This window comes from Atta colombica, unplaced genomic scaffold (genome assembly GCF_001594045.1).
Source record: "Atta colombica isolate Treedump-2 unplaced genomic scaffold, Acol1.0 scaffold12, whole genome shotgun sequence".
Lineage (NCBI taxonomy): Eukaryota > Metazoa > Arthropoda > Insecta > Hymenoptera > Formicidae > Atta > Atta colombica.
This window is the reverse complement of record NW_017259206.1, coordinates 3,540,483-3,558,627: the sequence shown is the minus strand read 5'-3', so window position 1 is coordinate 3,558,627 and position 18,145 is coordinate 3,540,483. Positions and strand designations below refer to the sequence as shown.

The following is an 18,145-nucleotide window of genomic DNA, read 5'->3' as shown; positions in this document are numbered from 1 at the left end:
TATATATATTACACGTATATGTAATAGATAATTATTTTATATTCAACAATTTCTATAAGCTTTATTAAAAATTATTTAATATGATTTCATCATATCTTTAAAATACATATAAGATATAATTAACTATTTTGATATTTCTAATTTCGATATTATATTATAAGTACGAGTACAATTTACAAAATGAAAAAATAGTTTTTTTTACGTACGACGGCGTTGCGATAACGATTATGATTCATAAACCGTAGCAACAAAATATCAAATATTCCAGAAAAATGTATTTATAATAGGATTTTATATCTCATATAAATTTTTGATATTTTTCATATAATATTATATTTGCTTAACCCATATTTAATCCTACGTTGATTCTTTACAATATTTCAATTTTTCATTTCTAAAAAAAATCCTTGAATGTATAAATATAAAAATTTTACACAATGCTACATTATTGATAATTACATGTTTCTTATAATCGCCAAATTTTCTCGTCAAATTATATGCAATAATTTCCGTATAATTAGCATAAAGAACAAATACTTTTTTATATTCGGATTTAATCAAAGAATATTTACAAAAGAAAATGAATAACAATTAGCCTCTCAAAAATTTTTAACTAATTCGATGGAACATATTTTCTTGAAAATACTTACTTTCCATTATCCGATTTATCCTGCATTCGCGTTACTATAGGTATACTGATCTTTCTGAAGGTGAAAAGCAAGGCATATGTCGTTAGAGCTTAACTGTCCTTGAAATAGAGCCCTGCCGTTACGATGTCATATAGCTTGATGCATTTTGGAGTACATCTTACACTTATACGTATTTTATTATTTTACTACGAGTGTTATAAAAGAAAAGATATACGTGAACTACTACACGTCTTTGTTATTAAAAATACCGTATCATTTCAGTATTATATTTTATTTTCTAAAGTTTTAAATAATACGCGTATTTCTTATTATAACATGAGAGATAAAATTAAGCAAAATTCACTCCTAATATAATGATTCCAGATTATATTTGAAAAGAACGGTAGATTATATTAAACGAATAATTACCTTATTCTGTTTAACATTCCGGAGTATTGCTTGCATAATTCTTGTACTGTGATATTTTATTGTAACGATAAATTGTTGATCTTTCGATAAATATGGATTGCATCGCTATCCGATCGTTGTATTTATATTTTATTTAATAAATGCACACGATACGCTTGACAAACGAAAATACATTTATCGATCCATCGCGCTCGCGTTAATGCTGTGGTGGGAACCGGAAGCTTGACCGAGTACATATTGTATAAGCGTGCACGCAACAATTATTATCTGACATTGCCAACGAAGTACACGCTAACACGCGTTTGTCGCTGACAGGAAGGGTCGTAATCCGAACTGAGGAAAGTTGTCAGCGCATGGCGTGCGCTAATTATAAGTTCGTTAATTGCGAAGTGGACTCGCCGCGAGGTCATACATGTCAGATCGTGGCCGCGGGAAGCGAAAGTCTCAGACTTCGAGACTATCGATCACTGTGGGATATCATGATTGCACTTTCTGTTAAATTGAAAATATTGCGTGTGCGAAAAAATTAAATTATTTTTATTTAATTTTAGAGAATTTATTTGCATGCTTGCATTCAATGTATTAATTCATTTACAATATTGCGTTGCGACGTCCGCCACATGAAAATGTCCGACGAAATTATACAGTCGTTTTATTAATGTTAGCAAGTAATTGTTATTACATGCTCTCACTTTCGCGAAATAATTTATATTACATTCTTGTTGGAAACAATGTTGATAACCTTCTAGGATAGTTTAGAGGCAGTGACGCCTTTGATCTTTCGGTAGAGAACGTTCATTAACTTTATATGAAAACTATAAGTTTATTATGCGCTACATTGAGTATTCTGTAAGATTTCTTTTCTTTTCACTTTCTCGCATATTTTAGCGCATTTATAATCAAAGATCGATAACTGTCAGAATTCTTTCTTAATCGGATTAGAAAGTTGAAAATTTTTTGTGAACAGAAACTCTGAAAATTGATGAAATATTAACTTCACATAGGACAGTAGACTTTCAAGTTTGATGATGTATTTTTAATATAACAATAACTTTCTGTTTTATCTAATTTTTTTATCCTCAGTACACGGTTACACATTCTTGCGCATTTCTTTTCTTTAAAATTTTAAGAACATATGGCTAGTTCCTACTTTTTCTTTTTTTTTATTACACTGCAACTTTTTAAATATTTTCTAAAGATATTAAAATTGTAAGAATTATTTAATAATATTTGTGTACTTGTGATGATAAAAGTGATGAAAATTAAACTGGACACGAATAATTTATATCGTAATAAAGGATAATAATATATCTCTATTTTTAAAAGTGACAAACTTCTGAAAGTGAAAAACAAATTAAAATGATATTTTTATACATTTTTATCGAATAAGAGTAAAGTTCGTATGATTAAAACTACAGAAATTAAGAATCGTAGATTTATAAAGATCTAAAATGAAGGAATTTGATAATTTAACTTTAGTTTTTATAAATTCTGAAATATTAATTTTTTTATAGTACTCTATTAATATTTCTGAATAAAGCAAAGATTAAAGAATAAAGCAAAATTTCATGTCTTGTAAGATTCAATTTTAAATATTAAAATATCTTGATTATTGAATAATATTATTGTGAGAATTCGATAGGTTTTTCTTCAAATTTGTTTGCGAATCAACGGTTTTCATGTAGTTCACAAAAGCTGCTACGATGTTGCGAAAAAATGGTAGTGGTGTTATTTTTCGCAATACTGACTGAATATTCGCTTTGAGAAAGAATCGAAAAATGATTTTTTGACGCGTAGATCCTTTGTCTTCGCCACTGTCCGATTAAAATATTTCAAATAGACAGAGGCAATGTGTTTTTTGGCTGGCTAGAACCGACATTGCGCATGCAAACACGACGCTACGGGCGACATCGCTCGAATGCCCTACAGTTTCAATGGCCGACTATTGAAACGGAATTTATAGTTTTTAGTGCATGGTGATGGATAACTTTTCAAACCACAAAACACCGGCTTTTGAGCAATTTTCGCAACGTGTCTGATACAAGAGTAGCTGTTTCAGCGGAAATCATGTTACATAATAGCCGCTATATTTTTTTGTGTATGCCTTCTATAATAAAGGCAATTTTTCTTCTTAATGTTTATAGAAATGAGCTTTAACAAAATGCACAATAGAGAACAAAATTCGTACACTTTTATAAGTTTTTTTTTATTGCAATTCAAAAAGGAAAGCGATGATGAGAGAATAGGGAATCACATTTATAAATTACTACAACATCGTAATACCGGCTTTGGGGAAATAAATATCTCATTTTCAGAATTTTAATATCATTGAGAGGCTTTACACAATGAATTCTGTGTGAAGTTTGTATTATATTTAAAAAAATGTTGATAAATTAAACACGTGAAAGAAATATAGGAATATTCTGACGATTTTTTAATAGATGAACATTTTCTGTTAGTTATACAAATCTTTTCCAGAAATTTGTGTGGTACTTTCTTTAGAATTTTTTTAACAATGCTTCAAGAGTTTTATTAAAACATTCACGGCATAAGAAATTTAATAATTAATTTTAGTTAAAATAAACTTATTATCAATGTTTGTAGAAAAATAGAATTATAAAATTAGTATCTATAAACTTTAATCTTTTTAAAATACATAATATAATATGGCTTAAGTAATAAAAATTAGAAGAAATAATGTTGAAAAAAGGACCAAAACAATAAATTTAGTATTAACGATATATATTAACATAAACATTATTTATATTAACATAAAAATTATTAATTAATTTTTGTAACGCTTTTACTTATAATTTTTATGTTAATATCATTAATATTGAATTTACTGAATTTATTGCATAAGGACTCGTAGCCCTTTTCAACATTATTTCTTTTAATTTTAATCTTTTTATATTTGATAGATAAAACTCCTTTTGAATCATATCAGAAATATCATATTTGAATCATTCCAGAATTTTACGGAAGAATTAGAATTTTATTTCGATTACTGTACATGTAAAATTCTAAAAATGGAGTGTTAACTTCACGAAGGTATAATACTGTGAATAAAATCATAATTTTTTCTCGTTAAAATCGTTTTATGATAAATATATTCTATCTATGACGCTGAAAAATTATCGTTGATATCTCGAAACGTTATGTCGATGAAAAACTTTTTAGTTCGAAAGGATTCAAAGCTGCTATTCGATATTCCGCACAAAGGCCTACGTCCGATACGAAACAACGCCATTAAAGTGATGGCGGCGGAACGAAATGAGAATAATCGAGCAGCTCTTTCCGCGCTTTCGTGTCCACTCGATCGGAATGTCGATGAAGAACTTTTGATTTAAAGGGCCGACGCTTTCGTCGGCTCTGCGTTGCGAGTCGTATAGAGAAAAGGAGAGATTTCTCTGTTCGTTGAATCATATAAAAAAAAATTATAAAAATCTTTGCATAAAGATATTTTTCTTAAATGTTATTATTACTAAAGATGATAAGATGATTTGATAAGTCTATACCTAAAAATAATATTTTTAGAAAATTTTATGCTCGACAAAAAAATATCGATCTGAATGCGTCATAGGAATTGTGATTTTTGCATTGATATTTATTTTGTTGTAAAACAAGTACTTTACATATTAAAATGCACATATTAACATGATGTGCAAAGAGATACTTTCTTCAAAGTATTAAAAAGTATTTATAAGAAGGCATTTATTATGTAAAATACGATCAATTAATTAATAGTAATTATTTTTTTAGAAAAAGAATAGCTTTATTAAAAAACATATAATATAAATATATTATTTTATTGTTTTACTAGTTTATTATAAGATTTATACTTCTTTCTGTTTCTGATTCTATATCCTTATATACTAGTGATGTAGTAAACTATTTTTCTATGTGTCCATTCGTTCTGTCTGTTCGTTACTTTTTCCTTCTTGCAGAAGGTCGAGCAGCTAGGAAAGAAATCGTAAGTCCTCCAGGGATATTTCCCCCCTGCAGAGTTTCCTGCAATTTTTAAGATCTAAACCAAGATCAAAAAGTCCGAAGTTTCCGCTCGGTCTCTGTCAAAGTTCCTGTTGAGATTTTCCTTGCACTCTCGGGATTCATCTCTGTCGATATATTGACGCTAATTACTAGTAGCGTAGTTAATCGACGTTAAATTCTTTGACTGATGAAAGAAGCTTCTAGAGAAAGGAGAAACGAAAGTTTCCGAGAGATTCCTGATTGAAATTTATAACTTGATTTATTAAGGGGTTTAATATTGGTTAAGGAATTGCCGGCGAAAAGTTAGCACGTTGTTGTAAGTGCTATGAGAGGGCGTGAATTTCTTGTTCAATTTTATATGAACAATTAGTCTGTCTTATGGAATAAAGTAACCTTGATGTTTTAAATTTTGCAAACGCGAAATAATTTAAATATTAAATTGTCGTGACGTCTCGTTAATCATATCTAACTTTCAGCAGTCCTGCTTACTAATTTAGTTCCCTTTCATCTTCTGAGAATCACGATCTCTTCCACTTGATTCAAAATTTTTTAAATCTACACAGTGATCGTAAGTTTCGTCTCGGTTGAAAAACTTTTAGCCAGAAGCTCTCAGTATCGCCCGGCGTCTATTTCTATTTTTCTACGCGACGATAAACTTCTTTACGAGACTTGAAAGGATGTTTCGCTTACCAAGACTTATTCGAGAAAAGAGTGTACCGATCTCATAAAACGTGAAGTTTATATTGTAAGAAATACACAGTGTAAATAATTTAATGCAAAAATTTGATTCGAAGCTTTAAAGATTTTAAAGATCGCAAGAATTAAGGATGTATCAGAGATACATACAGTCCCTGCAAAAAATTTTGAAATTGGAAATGTATCAATACTTATACTTTTCATATAAAAATACTGAAACTATATACGTGTAAAAAAATAGTTTTGTGAATAAAATCATGTAATAATTTAACAACACATTGTTATAGTTCATTTACTTTATTATTGTATTATTATTTTTATTATCCTAATGTTTCAATTTAAAACAAGATGATGAAAAATTTCAATTTTTTATATAAATACTTAATAATGAAGCTAATTTATGTAAAATTTTAAGGCGATTTACTGATTAGTTGTTTAATAAATAAGTAAAATTTAATAGTAAACTTTATTTATTTACAGAACAACTAATAACAATAAATTAATCCCCATAAAACTTTGCATAAATTATCTTGATTATAAGTACTTGTACGAAACAATTGAAATTTTTCTCATTATTTTTTTAAGTTGAAATGTTACAATAAAAGATAGTAATAATTATGATTTACAGGGACTGTACAGCTGAGACATTCCTAAGTATTCTAGCGCAAAAATAATCTTAGAAATCCTAAATGCGGGTTTTATTGATGCAAATTGCACGTCACAAGTCTTGGGAGGAGCATCAGTTTTCACAGTTGCTTCTCAGTTTCGAACGCGAATCTCATCACTTCTACAGTTTCCCATTCTTTGAAGGACTTGCGATCTTTAGTTTCCCTTCTAGCATATCTTGTGCACGGTGAAAAGTTGTCAAAGGAGAACGGCGAAACTTTTGTGCTGGCGCACGCGCCTCTGGGTAGATGTACGGGCGATCATGAAATTCTGAAGGATTTCGGGAAGCGTAAATTTTCGGTTCGCCACTGGTATGCCAGGTCGGAACTATGCGAACAGTGAAAACTATCGCTCGCTTGCGGTTACAGTCATTTGTTTAGAGCGTCAGTTAAGCGCGAAAGCTGTTAAGCGTATATATTGGCAAGTCAGTACTCGATTAAAGACTATACAATAGAAAGGGTAACGTATTACGCATTCATTCACGGAAGGTTTTACTGAAATATTTAAAAATTTAGCCAGATACAAATTTGAAAAATAATTTTGTTTGAATCAATCAAAATAACTGTGTAAAAACGCTCAAACTGATTGCTAAAATGTTAAAACTTTTTGCGGTATTGTTATCAAAGTTTAAGCGTTTTGTATAATTAACTTGATGGTCCAGCAAAATTATTTTCAGATTTGTGTATCCAGTTAAATTTTTAAGTACTTTAGCGAACCGTTTTTTCAATTCCAGGCAACAAGCTGATGTTGTTTCTCGTTATTTTGACAAAATGTCGATAATTTGCTATCTGGGATGTTATAATATGAATTCTCGTAATCGATTGCTTATAAATTTTCATTCAGATAAACCGAAAGCTCCAAGAGATAAAGATAAAAGATAGAATAAAAAAATAGAGGCAGCTCGTTTTTCACTGTCCTGAGTTTTTATTTCCGGGTGATCATCTTTAAAATCCACAAAGCCGAAGCCTCTAGCCGAAGTCTCGCGAAGAATAGGGTACAAATTGGATGTAACGTCATCACTTTAGGGGATTCGGCGCTTATTATTAGTTGCGCTATTGATTTTGCTTCCCACTCGCCTTTGTAACCTTCAGACTCACTATAACTAAACGCGAGTCAGAGGTTATCGTCCGGCGGACTCTTCGATGTCCCATCTCCTTTTTATCGCTGGCATTTTTATCTTAATGATAATGTTCGGTAAAGTATAGCCCACATCTATGGTAAGCTATCCGGTGAGGCGATACCCCATTATCGTAAACTCTCTTCGAAATAAGATCGAATCTAGACGACGATCGATTACAACTGATTTTTTTTTATGAAACATTTCTTGATGTAAAAGGAGAGGCAGAATGCGAGAAAAAGTCACTGTATAATAGAAAGAACACAGGTATAGAAAAGAACAGTGAAAGCAAGGAAAACAATGCGATACAGAGAGTACAACTTTATATTGCATTATGTCCTCGAGGATACTGCAGATTTATCCACCATATTTCAAATGTTTGTTTCTTGGCTTTGCCGCCGGTATAAGTAGATACTTGATATAATTTCTAAAAGGGAAGTTGTTGTCGACAATGTCGCAGTTTCTTGCCCACTATTTTATTAGCGTCACTCATTTTATAGCGATTATAATAAATTATATTTCAATTAATATTTCGCATTTTTCTATAAAAACATTACATGTAAAATTACAATAATTATACTAGTTTGGGATTCAATATTAAAAGTATATATTTATACACATAAATTTACAACTTACAAATAAAATAATTCCTTATACTAATTAAGTAATTTGCAAAGTAAATTTACAATTGTTGAAGTTAAGTTTATAGAAATATTTAATTTATCAACAAATTTGCATACAATTTTTCTTGAGTTATATGTATAAACATAAGAATACAAATATAATAAGTGATATGTTACCATTATGTTAAATATATAATATTACAAATTCGTTACATAGAAACTATAAAATATACTACTGCTATATAATTTTTTATCTAATATAAAGATATATTTAACACAATTAAAAAATACTAATTTTTGTAATAACGCATAATTTTATATACTTTTATTATAAATTGTGTAATTTTTACATACATTATAATTTTACGTAATTATTTACAGTGTAAAAAGTAAACGGTAACAATATATAACAATATAAATATATGACTTTCTAAAAGTTTTTGAATTCCCTGTTCTAGAAAATGTTGATATAGCTAAATTTAACAAAACCAGATAATCCACGAGTGATGAGAGACGAGAAAACTCGTGTGAACGAACACTCACAACTGTTTGAGCATCTAAAAACCGATTGCGAAAAAACTTGCGAATTCAATTAACAGCTTTTGCCTTGAGGAAATTAAAGCTGATGGTCGCGATGTTAAGAAGTCGGCACGAATAGTGTATTGCCATCGTGAGTGCTAACTTCGTGCCGACATAATCGGGTTAGCATCATTAACTTGAATCGCTTTTACTTTAATTGCCTCGGGTATCGCGCGGATAACGAATTTGCATCGCCGGATCTTCTTCCTTTCGAAGGAAGAAAAATTATTCTAGGAATCCCGCGTGCTAACGAGGTAGATAAGCTTGTCGGGGGTTAGTACTGGATTTTCCGATAGCATACCGGATTATGGTGGAACGACTGCCGTCGTTCTCGTCATCCACTGCACTCGAAGCCGCATTAAAGATTCTCAATATCATCGCCCTGAAGGAACATTTCGCGTTCTCGACAAGTTATTCGCAAAAAGAAGAATCTACCCTCTACAAGGAAGGAAGGAAGGAAAAAAATGTAAAAAAATAAGTATCACGAATTTTTGAAAATTCAACAACATTCGTGAATTCGCGAGTCTCAGTAGATTGAAGCGCCGCGAAATTGACAGCCGCATTTTACGCAGAACATACAAGGACGAAATTCCAGTAGGTAGATCCGCAATGTATCCTTCGTGTTGCCGTATCCCTTCGTTAAACATCGCGGTGTTATATTTGCTCAATTAAGAGCGCGCGTATACACGAATTCGAAATTACTTCGTGTGCCTCGACATCGTGTAGTTTCTAGTGCAGTGCAGTATAATCATAACTATGCGGTGGGTTAGTACAAACACATGTTAACAGCATGCGAGTGCAACGCTCGTCGTGATGTTTCCCCTCGTTATCGTATAATATCCCTTCAGGCAGGAAAAGAGCGATTTTTCATCCTCATGAGTTTCTGGAATGCACTATATTGCGGGATCGTTACATTCCCGATGAGTTCTTGCGGATATTAGAAGAGATCGGTCGCTGACATACGAACGCAATGCGCCGCGATGCTTTAGCGCAATTACGACAAAGCCACTTACTAATTTCACCGTCTGATAATCCATTATCTCCCGGCCATGTGGGCTTCGCTCGTGTACGTACTAATCCTCAGCTCTGACTTTCAGTAGCGGTGGCACGTCGACCCTCGTTTCACCGAGCTTCTATATTGAAATCCTCTCTCCACTCTCTGTTCTCGAATAGACGACGCCACGTCTGACCAATACTGTACTATCTCTACTGCGCGCTAGCATTGGGTATCTTATATTTATGTAATTCTCGTTCGGCTCGTGAATTGGTTGTAACGTTCTCCGCGAATTATCTCCTCCAGGTCATACGGTTCTCTAATGGTCTGGTAAATTTTTTAATCTACTTCTTCCCCTAAATTGCTTTTATTTAGTATTTTTCGATAGCCGCGAAATTTTATAGCTCCCGCTAGCTTTATATTATTGCGATTTAAATTTCTTATTTGCATTCGATTTGAATTTTAATAATTAATTATTTGTTTTTTCTACTTTGTTATTAATTTTAAAAATTTAAATATTTTTATTGAGTAAATTAAAAGATTCATTGAGATAAAGAAATGTATGTAATATATGTTTCGTATAACTATTATATCTTTTAACTATTTTAAAAGTATTACATAGTTTTCCGCAAAGAAAGCTAGAGAATATTATCGCAAGTATAATCAAATAGAGAAAAGATATAAGAATGTTCCGCGAACATTCGTTCTGTAATTTAGCATATTATTGCTGTAAGTTTTCAAAGTTTTAGAATCTTTGAATTCCACAAAATCTTCAGTTGCTAGCGCAGAATGTCGAGAAAGTCATTTTAAATGAATAAATCAATATGTAAATACATGTTTGTTAAGGTACATTCTGAAACTTCTTTTTATTCCCGTACTCTGTTACTCTCTCCGTTCGTTCTCGACGATATTATGAAAGATTCATAGTCGCAGCCTCTACCAAATAATACATGGCGCGGTTTATTGCTCGCCACTGTAATATCGTACAGTAACCGAATGCCGAAGTTTTCTTTCTGTATCGTTTACTACCGCGGACAAGTATAATCGATCGGAATCGATAATCGCCGATATGACGTTACAATACAAATGTTTGTTTTATTGTCGCATTCGAAATCAAGACAATAGATTTATGGAAAGTAAGAGCTCCCATTAATATGTATATCTGGCATTTTTACAATAACTAAACAATTTATGTTATCGATTCTACGTCATTTTTTTTTTTAATATTACTTTAGTTAACATGTAGAAATGTTTACAGTATGCTAATTTGACATTCGGCTACCTTGCAAACATATTTTATCTTGACTGTTATTGAAACCGTTGCGTTTTCAGGAAATTTAATCTTAGTATGTAATGGATTATATTTATATACTCGCGTATATCCGATATTTGCAGAAAAGAACGCATACAACGCGAAAAGTCGCAGTAGAAACCAATGACGAGGGAAATATAAGAAATAAAATTATTTCATACGCGTGTCTATCATGTTTTGAGAGATATTATTCGTCGCAGCGAGTTACAGTTTAAATTAAAAGAAAATGTTTTTTTAAAACTTCGAGAACATGCAATTCGAAGAATGTGCGCTATTAATCCAATATGCGGAAAATCGATCTTCTTCACAATAACAATTAACTCGGAATAGTCACCTGGGGTGTTTTTATATCTCAGCAGCGAAAAAATATAAATTAAAATATAAATAATAATACTAATTAAAATATAAAAATATAAATTGTTGTAAAATATTGTTTTATATGAATATTGTTTAATATGTTTCCTTTCTTTTTTAATGATTATTCTTTACTTTTAAATCTGCAACTTTTAAATATGCAATTTCATCGAAAATCTGCAATAACAAAGTGTTATATTAAAATCTTTATTGTTGGAAATATTGTCATAATAAAATTATTTAACATGCTATTTCCGCTTAATATCTGTTTGGTTTTTATTTTTCCAGGAAATTATGATTAATATCCATAATGCTCTCAAATACTAATAAATCGGAAAATGATCAATAATATACAATACATTATTAATGATTTTAATTAGGATGTAAAAGTACCCCTGGTAATTGTTTATATAAAAAAATTAGATGATTATTCTCGGATTAATGAGATAACTTAACCGTTTAAGCAGAACACATGCGTGGACATTTTGATTATATTTATGGAATCATTAATATTAATAATTAAAAAGATTAAGTATTGAAAAGTGAGTTTGTATATGTAAATTATGTAACTAATACAGCAAATTTATGAAAAAAAAAGTGTACAATACTTTGGATATCAGCAAACTTTACTTTCGATTTTCGATACTACATGCGGCGTCTGAAACTTTGCAGCAACGCTGATGCAACTACACCGGCATACACTATCCATTTTGTACGCTCGTGAAACATTAAATGCACCGTGAAAGCCCGCCAGATTATATTTGCATCTATTATCCCGTTGAGAGGTCCAAGCGCATTTCCTGACGTGCCCGTTGCATCTCTTGACCTTTGACCAATAAAGCTCTAATTTACGAGCATATTCAAATTTCGAATGTAATTAGGCTATCGACACCTATTATTATTCGAAACTCATGTTGAACACTTGTTAGATTGTGAACGTTTCGGAAAATTATCTCCATAGAAACAAGAATTATTCATTAAAGAATGTTCATCGGTAATATAACTGCAATTTATATCTGAAAGCGCATATAAATTCTTGAGTTAAACTCTCATGATACTTGAAAGCTTTAGTTGGATTATTGAATATTTTGATTTTTACCGCTGAAAAATACGGATTTCGAACGAATGAAGTTTGAAAAAAAGCGAATCATCAGAAGAGACATGTAGAAATTGAATTGTGAATTGAATAAAATTTCAACGAATAAAAATTTCTGATTTACAGGAATTCTATTTTACCTCGGGCCGGCGTCCGAAATGCGGGGGCGTTTATTCTATTTTTCCCATGATGAACTATCCGCGAGGAGAGCATGTCTTTCTTCCTTCTGTTTTATTTTTAATTCGTCGGAACGATCCTGCGAGAGTTGCGTTTTTTTTGTACTGTTCTAGCCGCTGGCATTCAAGCACTGGGCGTTTTTTTCAAGGGTTACCTTAATTAGCGCTGTCTGATCGATGTTCGTGAGATGAAAGGTTGCTCGTATTTTTCTTTTTATGATGCACTACGGCGATCGCGGTCTTTGAATTTCCATGACCGAATTCTCGGAGATCAAAGCACAGTGATTCGTTCGTAAATTAGTGTGTGCAACAAAGAAGAAGCGGTTAAATTACGTCAAAAGAATAAAAGAATTATTGTACAAATGTGATTTCTTATTAGAATTTTTTAAAACTGAAATGCATTATTAAAATAGAAAACTTATTATTAACTTTCAACTACAGCAACGGGTCGTCTACATCCGAAGTGAACATTTTCGACGGTTTTATAATTGATTCTAAATTATGAAAAAATTGAACTCTCCCCTATCAATCGCTATAAGGCGGAAGTTTATTTACATTCTGTATTTTAAAGAGACTTAGAATTTCAAAGAGTTTTAGAATATAGGTGTAGTTTTCATAGCTACAGTTTAAAGTTAAAACTTATTTTGTACTTTGCATGAGTTTCTTTTTTAAACTTTTAAATTGTAAATACTGAATTTGTCGCCTATGCCTCAAACTGTATTGGAAAAAAATTTTTTAAATTTAATTTAATTTATTTGTGCATCAATTTCAAAATGAAAACAGCGACAGAGTAAGCGAGAAAATAGTTAAGTTCACAAAATAGTGAGGCAAAATCTGCTGCTCTAACGCCTACCAGAAAGAGAAAGTAATAATATTAGTTAAAAGCGAAACAAAGCGGTATGAAAATAGATCGAATTTAGAATACAAAATAGAGAATTACAAAATTTAACATAATATAAAAATTGAATACAAACTTGAATATAATAATTGAGGATAAATACAAAATATAATAATAACAATAATAATACTACAAAATTATGCGTCATCTAAAAATTGTCATTTTCTTTTATTTTTTCGTTATTGGATAGCAACGTTCTGTTTTTGAATTTACGATCGTATTTCGAACAAAATATCGATAGAGTGATGAAAGTATAAAAGTACTGCCAAAGTTGTTGTCGACTGGAGTGCAGTGCCAACATTTTTATCGCCTTTCAAATTTGTGATTGGTCATAAATTTTAATCCCTATATTTTTGAAAAGATAGGCACATACATTTTTATCGCACGACGTGATGAATATCTTTTATTATCAAAGATACATTGATGACATTTAAGTGATGTGTACTGTTAGATATTAAAGCAACGATTTGTCATTTTTAACTTGTGTGTTAAATATAAATCCAAATATAAATCCATTTATTTCTGTGATTAGTTTCAACAAACAATATCCATACTAACATGTATACTTAATAAATAATAAACTTGAATTAAATTTAATATACTTTCTTTAAAGTTAAATTATTTAATTGTTTTAATTAAATTAATGATATTGAGAAATAGTGATGATCTATAGAAATTATTAAAAGTAACTCAAATTGGGTATAAATTAATATTATGAATTTAATGGTGTGAGAGTCATGAACATATTTTCTAATTGATAACAATTTTGTACTTATCTGCAAGAATTATTATCGATATACCGATAGCGAATATCAATCGTCTGAAAATCGTTTAAAAATATTGGAAGCTAAAGCGCGATAGATGGAAATAGTAATCGACATAAACGACTATGTTCGCCGTTATCGTAAAGGATAAGTGGTCTTTACGGGTCGCAGAAACGTAAGTGAAGACTAAGAAATATACGTTACGTCGTTTCTTAGTGGGGAACATTATCGTAAGCTTGTACTTGCGAATAAAACGCTGCTGTTTCTTTACCGTAGTGAATCCATTTTTGAAGTATATTTGTACCTCTAGTCACATTATTTACTCGCAATCGCGATGTAATCTTAATTTAATTGTAATTTTAAATCTTAATTTAATTGTAAGTCTGTAATCATGTATCATCTATGTATACGTTTAAATATTGACATCTATGATGCTCAGTGCACTTAATCACCGACGTTTCCTATCTCATAATGTACGCGTCCAGTTATTTACATCGCTAACTATCTACGTGCATTGGTTATCTACATGTCTATTTGCTCTCTCAATTATCTATCTCCATGTCAAACTAGACATCTGTATATTGCCTGTATATCTGCATATTTCGCATATACATCTCGAAATAACTACGCATTTTATCACAGGATTCGATTATTAGAATTAAATTAAAAAACAGCTGGCTTGTCGATGATTTCTAAATCAGTTTGATATCATCGCAGACTTATCTAAAGTGTTTATCGGTGATGTTTCCGCGTAATAGCGACAACTTTAATCCTTTGCCCTACCTTTCTCTTACAAATTAAAAAAAAATTAAACTTTTTACGAACGTACCACGGCTTTCATTCGTAATACTTATGTTTGGCCCGATTTTTTTACCAGAGTTTCACACGATATTGTAGGCGAAAAGGTTAAACTTTGTTTGTGACGGATACGTATGCCTAACTCGTTATAATAGTTTGGATGATTTAGAATCTAAACATAAATAAGTATATAAGTGCGCATCTGCACGTATATAGCTTAATACATTAACTTTTCATAACAGAAGTTCATACAAATAGTCACGAATGTTAGCTTATTCTCGAAGAAATATGATTGTCAAGATATATGGTTTATCTGCAAGAATTATTTATTCAATACAATTAATTAAAAAAGGCCATCATCAGTCAAAGCGGATCTTGGTGCATAATAATATTTTTGCGTGATTCTTACAATTTCTAGTTCAAGCAAACTTAAATATTGATTATTTGATGGTCTTGAAATATAGTCTTAAATTTTTCAAGCTAAAATTGGAGAACGTAATACACAAATGAAATTAAGATAAGCAATTTATTAGATGCTAACGATCATCTTAAAAGAATTATGTATTTTCAATTTATCTGTTTTATTTTCAAGGAATTGACGTTATTATCAATCTCTAATGTATTTTCTTTGCAATTTTCTGCAAGAAATTTCGCAATCGATAGAACAACTGTTGACATACCGTTTAAGCATAAAAAGGGTCAACGAGATATTTTCTGATTGCCTCTCGTCGGGATTAACGAGGTGTCAAAAATGGTAGCGCAAGTGAAGCGCAATAAATTCTTTTCGCGTAGTAATCTGGACTTATCATGCCTCGTAAAATCGAGAGAGGGAAATTCTACTGTCGCGCGTGCGGTCATGCGAATTGAGTCAATTTATAAAACGTAATTTAACACGTCTTTGATTATTCGCTCGTGACATACGCACCTCGCTTGAAATGAAGTTTGATACGATCTTTATTCATCTATAATGTTTTAATATATTTATTCTATTTTTCTTTACTTATCTTAATCTGTTTGCTAATTGTAAGCATGCGAGTTTAATAAAAATGATTTTGTTAAAATATCTAAAAATTTAGCTAGGTAGCAGCGCGACGCCAAGTATATAAAAATATAAAACGGGCCATTTGACGTGTGAATGTCATTGCGTATATATTCATGCCGTTATCTAATTCGCGATGTTATCACTAACTTTATCTGGAGTTTTGACATTAACAAATTTTAGATTGAAATTACTCAGAAAATAAAGCCGCAATTAAAAATTTAAAATCACCTTTATTATATAATGTCATCGATATCGTATCTTTCAATTGCGCCTAATCCGAATAAAATTGGTGTTCAATATTATCAATATTATTGTATATTATTTTTCCATAATTTATATCATGTCTCTTATTTGTGAATATATTTTCATGTCCCATAGACTATATCACTATATATTATACATACGTATATATTACATTTATATACATTTGTCTATTATTTTTATGTTTTAATTTATAATGCAAATAGTGTTGAGATAATATATTCATAAAAGTACAATTAATGCAACCCAGGGAAACCAAGTTTTTTCTTCACTATAATCCAGTTGACAGTTTCTTTTAGTCTATGTTGTTTGTCTTGCGTGAAATACTTAGCTAATTACATTTATCCGTTTTTTGATTAATTACTTTTAGTCTATCTTATTTGTCTTGCATGAAATACTTGGCTTGCCCGGGTTGCATTAATTGCACTTCTGAATATATTGGGTTGTCCGGAAAGTTCGTGCCGATGTTGAAGGAAAATTGAAACGCAGAAAATTTAAATTTTAGTATACATTTATTAAATTATATAAGTTAGTCGGCACGAACTTTCCGGACAACCCAATATTATCTCAATACAATATTTGCATTATAAATTAAAATATAAAAATAATTACATTTATTTTATATCCGTTTTTGATTAAGAAGAATCAAGAAGGTATTCAATACCTTTTTTATGCACTTGGCGTAAATTTTTTCTTTTTTAAGAAAGTTTTTTTAGGGATAGTATAGATCTGAATAATAATTTTGTTTGAACTATTAATATAAAAAATGTTTTGTATGAATAACTATAATTTGATTGATACATGAATTACAAAAAACTTTCTTATTTTTTAATTAAAAAATTGTCGTTCATTCTAAATTTTATTATTAAATAACCAAATTTTGATTGTGGAATACAAAACAATTTTTAAATTAAAAAATAAAAAACTTTATAATTTACATATTAACCAAATTATTGGTTATTTTCACAAAATTTTTCTCTTAATATGTAGAACATTTAAATTAGTTAAATTTGTTAAAATGTTAAAACTTTTTGCAGTATTGTTGCCAACGTTTAAGTGTTCTACATAATTTTTAGGTAATCACAAATTATTTTTATCTGTGTGTCTGGTTAAATTTTTAGATACTTTAGCAAAACCTCTTTTCTGTGTATAGGAGTCATCTATATTTTTAGATTGTTCAGCAAAACCGTTTTTTATCGTCGATCTTTTCAGTAGCTTTGTTGTTGATCTATAAATGATCTATAAATGACACTCTTTATTACTTCTAACCTGGTGTAAAAAAATCTAAATAAAATCTAAATAAACAGATTCATGATCATAAATTTAATATCATAAATTCAAAGATTCCGTGAAAATAAAAATTCATTTTTAAGCAAAAGACAAATTTCAATATTTTAACGAAATATTATATCTGCGCGTGTTCAACTTATTTATGACATATCGAGTGATACTTTACGTCAAGAAATCTCGTAAAAGTGATTTTTGGGAGAAAAAACCGGAAGCTTTTTATTTTCGGTGGTATTATTCTGGAAAATCAATACTCACTCGCGCGGATCGGAAACCGCAACGTCAAAAATCACGAAGAACCACACGCACGAATCGTCCGTCATTGCGTTTGACATAGCACCTGTTATAACGCCCGCCACATTGTAACTCGGAATAATCCTGCATACAGCATCAGGATATACCAGGGTGCTTTTATCGTTACGCCACTTCTACCC

The 18,145-nt window shown here is 30.6% G+C and overlaps 1 long non-coding RNA gene across 1 annotated transcript in view; it reads left to right on the top strand.

Moving 5' to 3' along the window:
• Positions 1–12,624, top strand: part of LOC108694397 — a 17,588-nt gene extending 4,964 nt beyond the window's left edge. Inside the window, exons 2-3 of the long non-coding RNA XR_001932077.1 lie at positions 7,043–7,048; positions 12,612–12,624. This is a non-coding gene — a long non-coding RNA (uncharacterized LOC108694397). The remainder of the gene's footprint in view (positions 1–7,042; positions 7,049–12,611) is intronic.
• Positions 12,625–18,145: the final 5,521 nt, after the last annotated feature.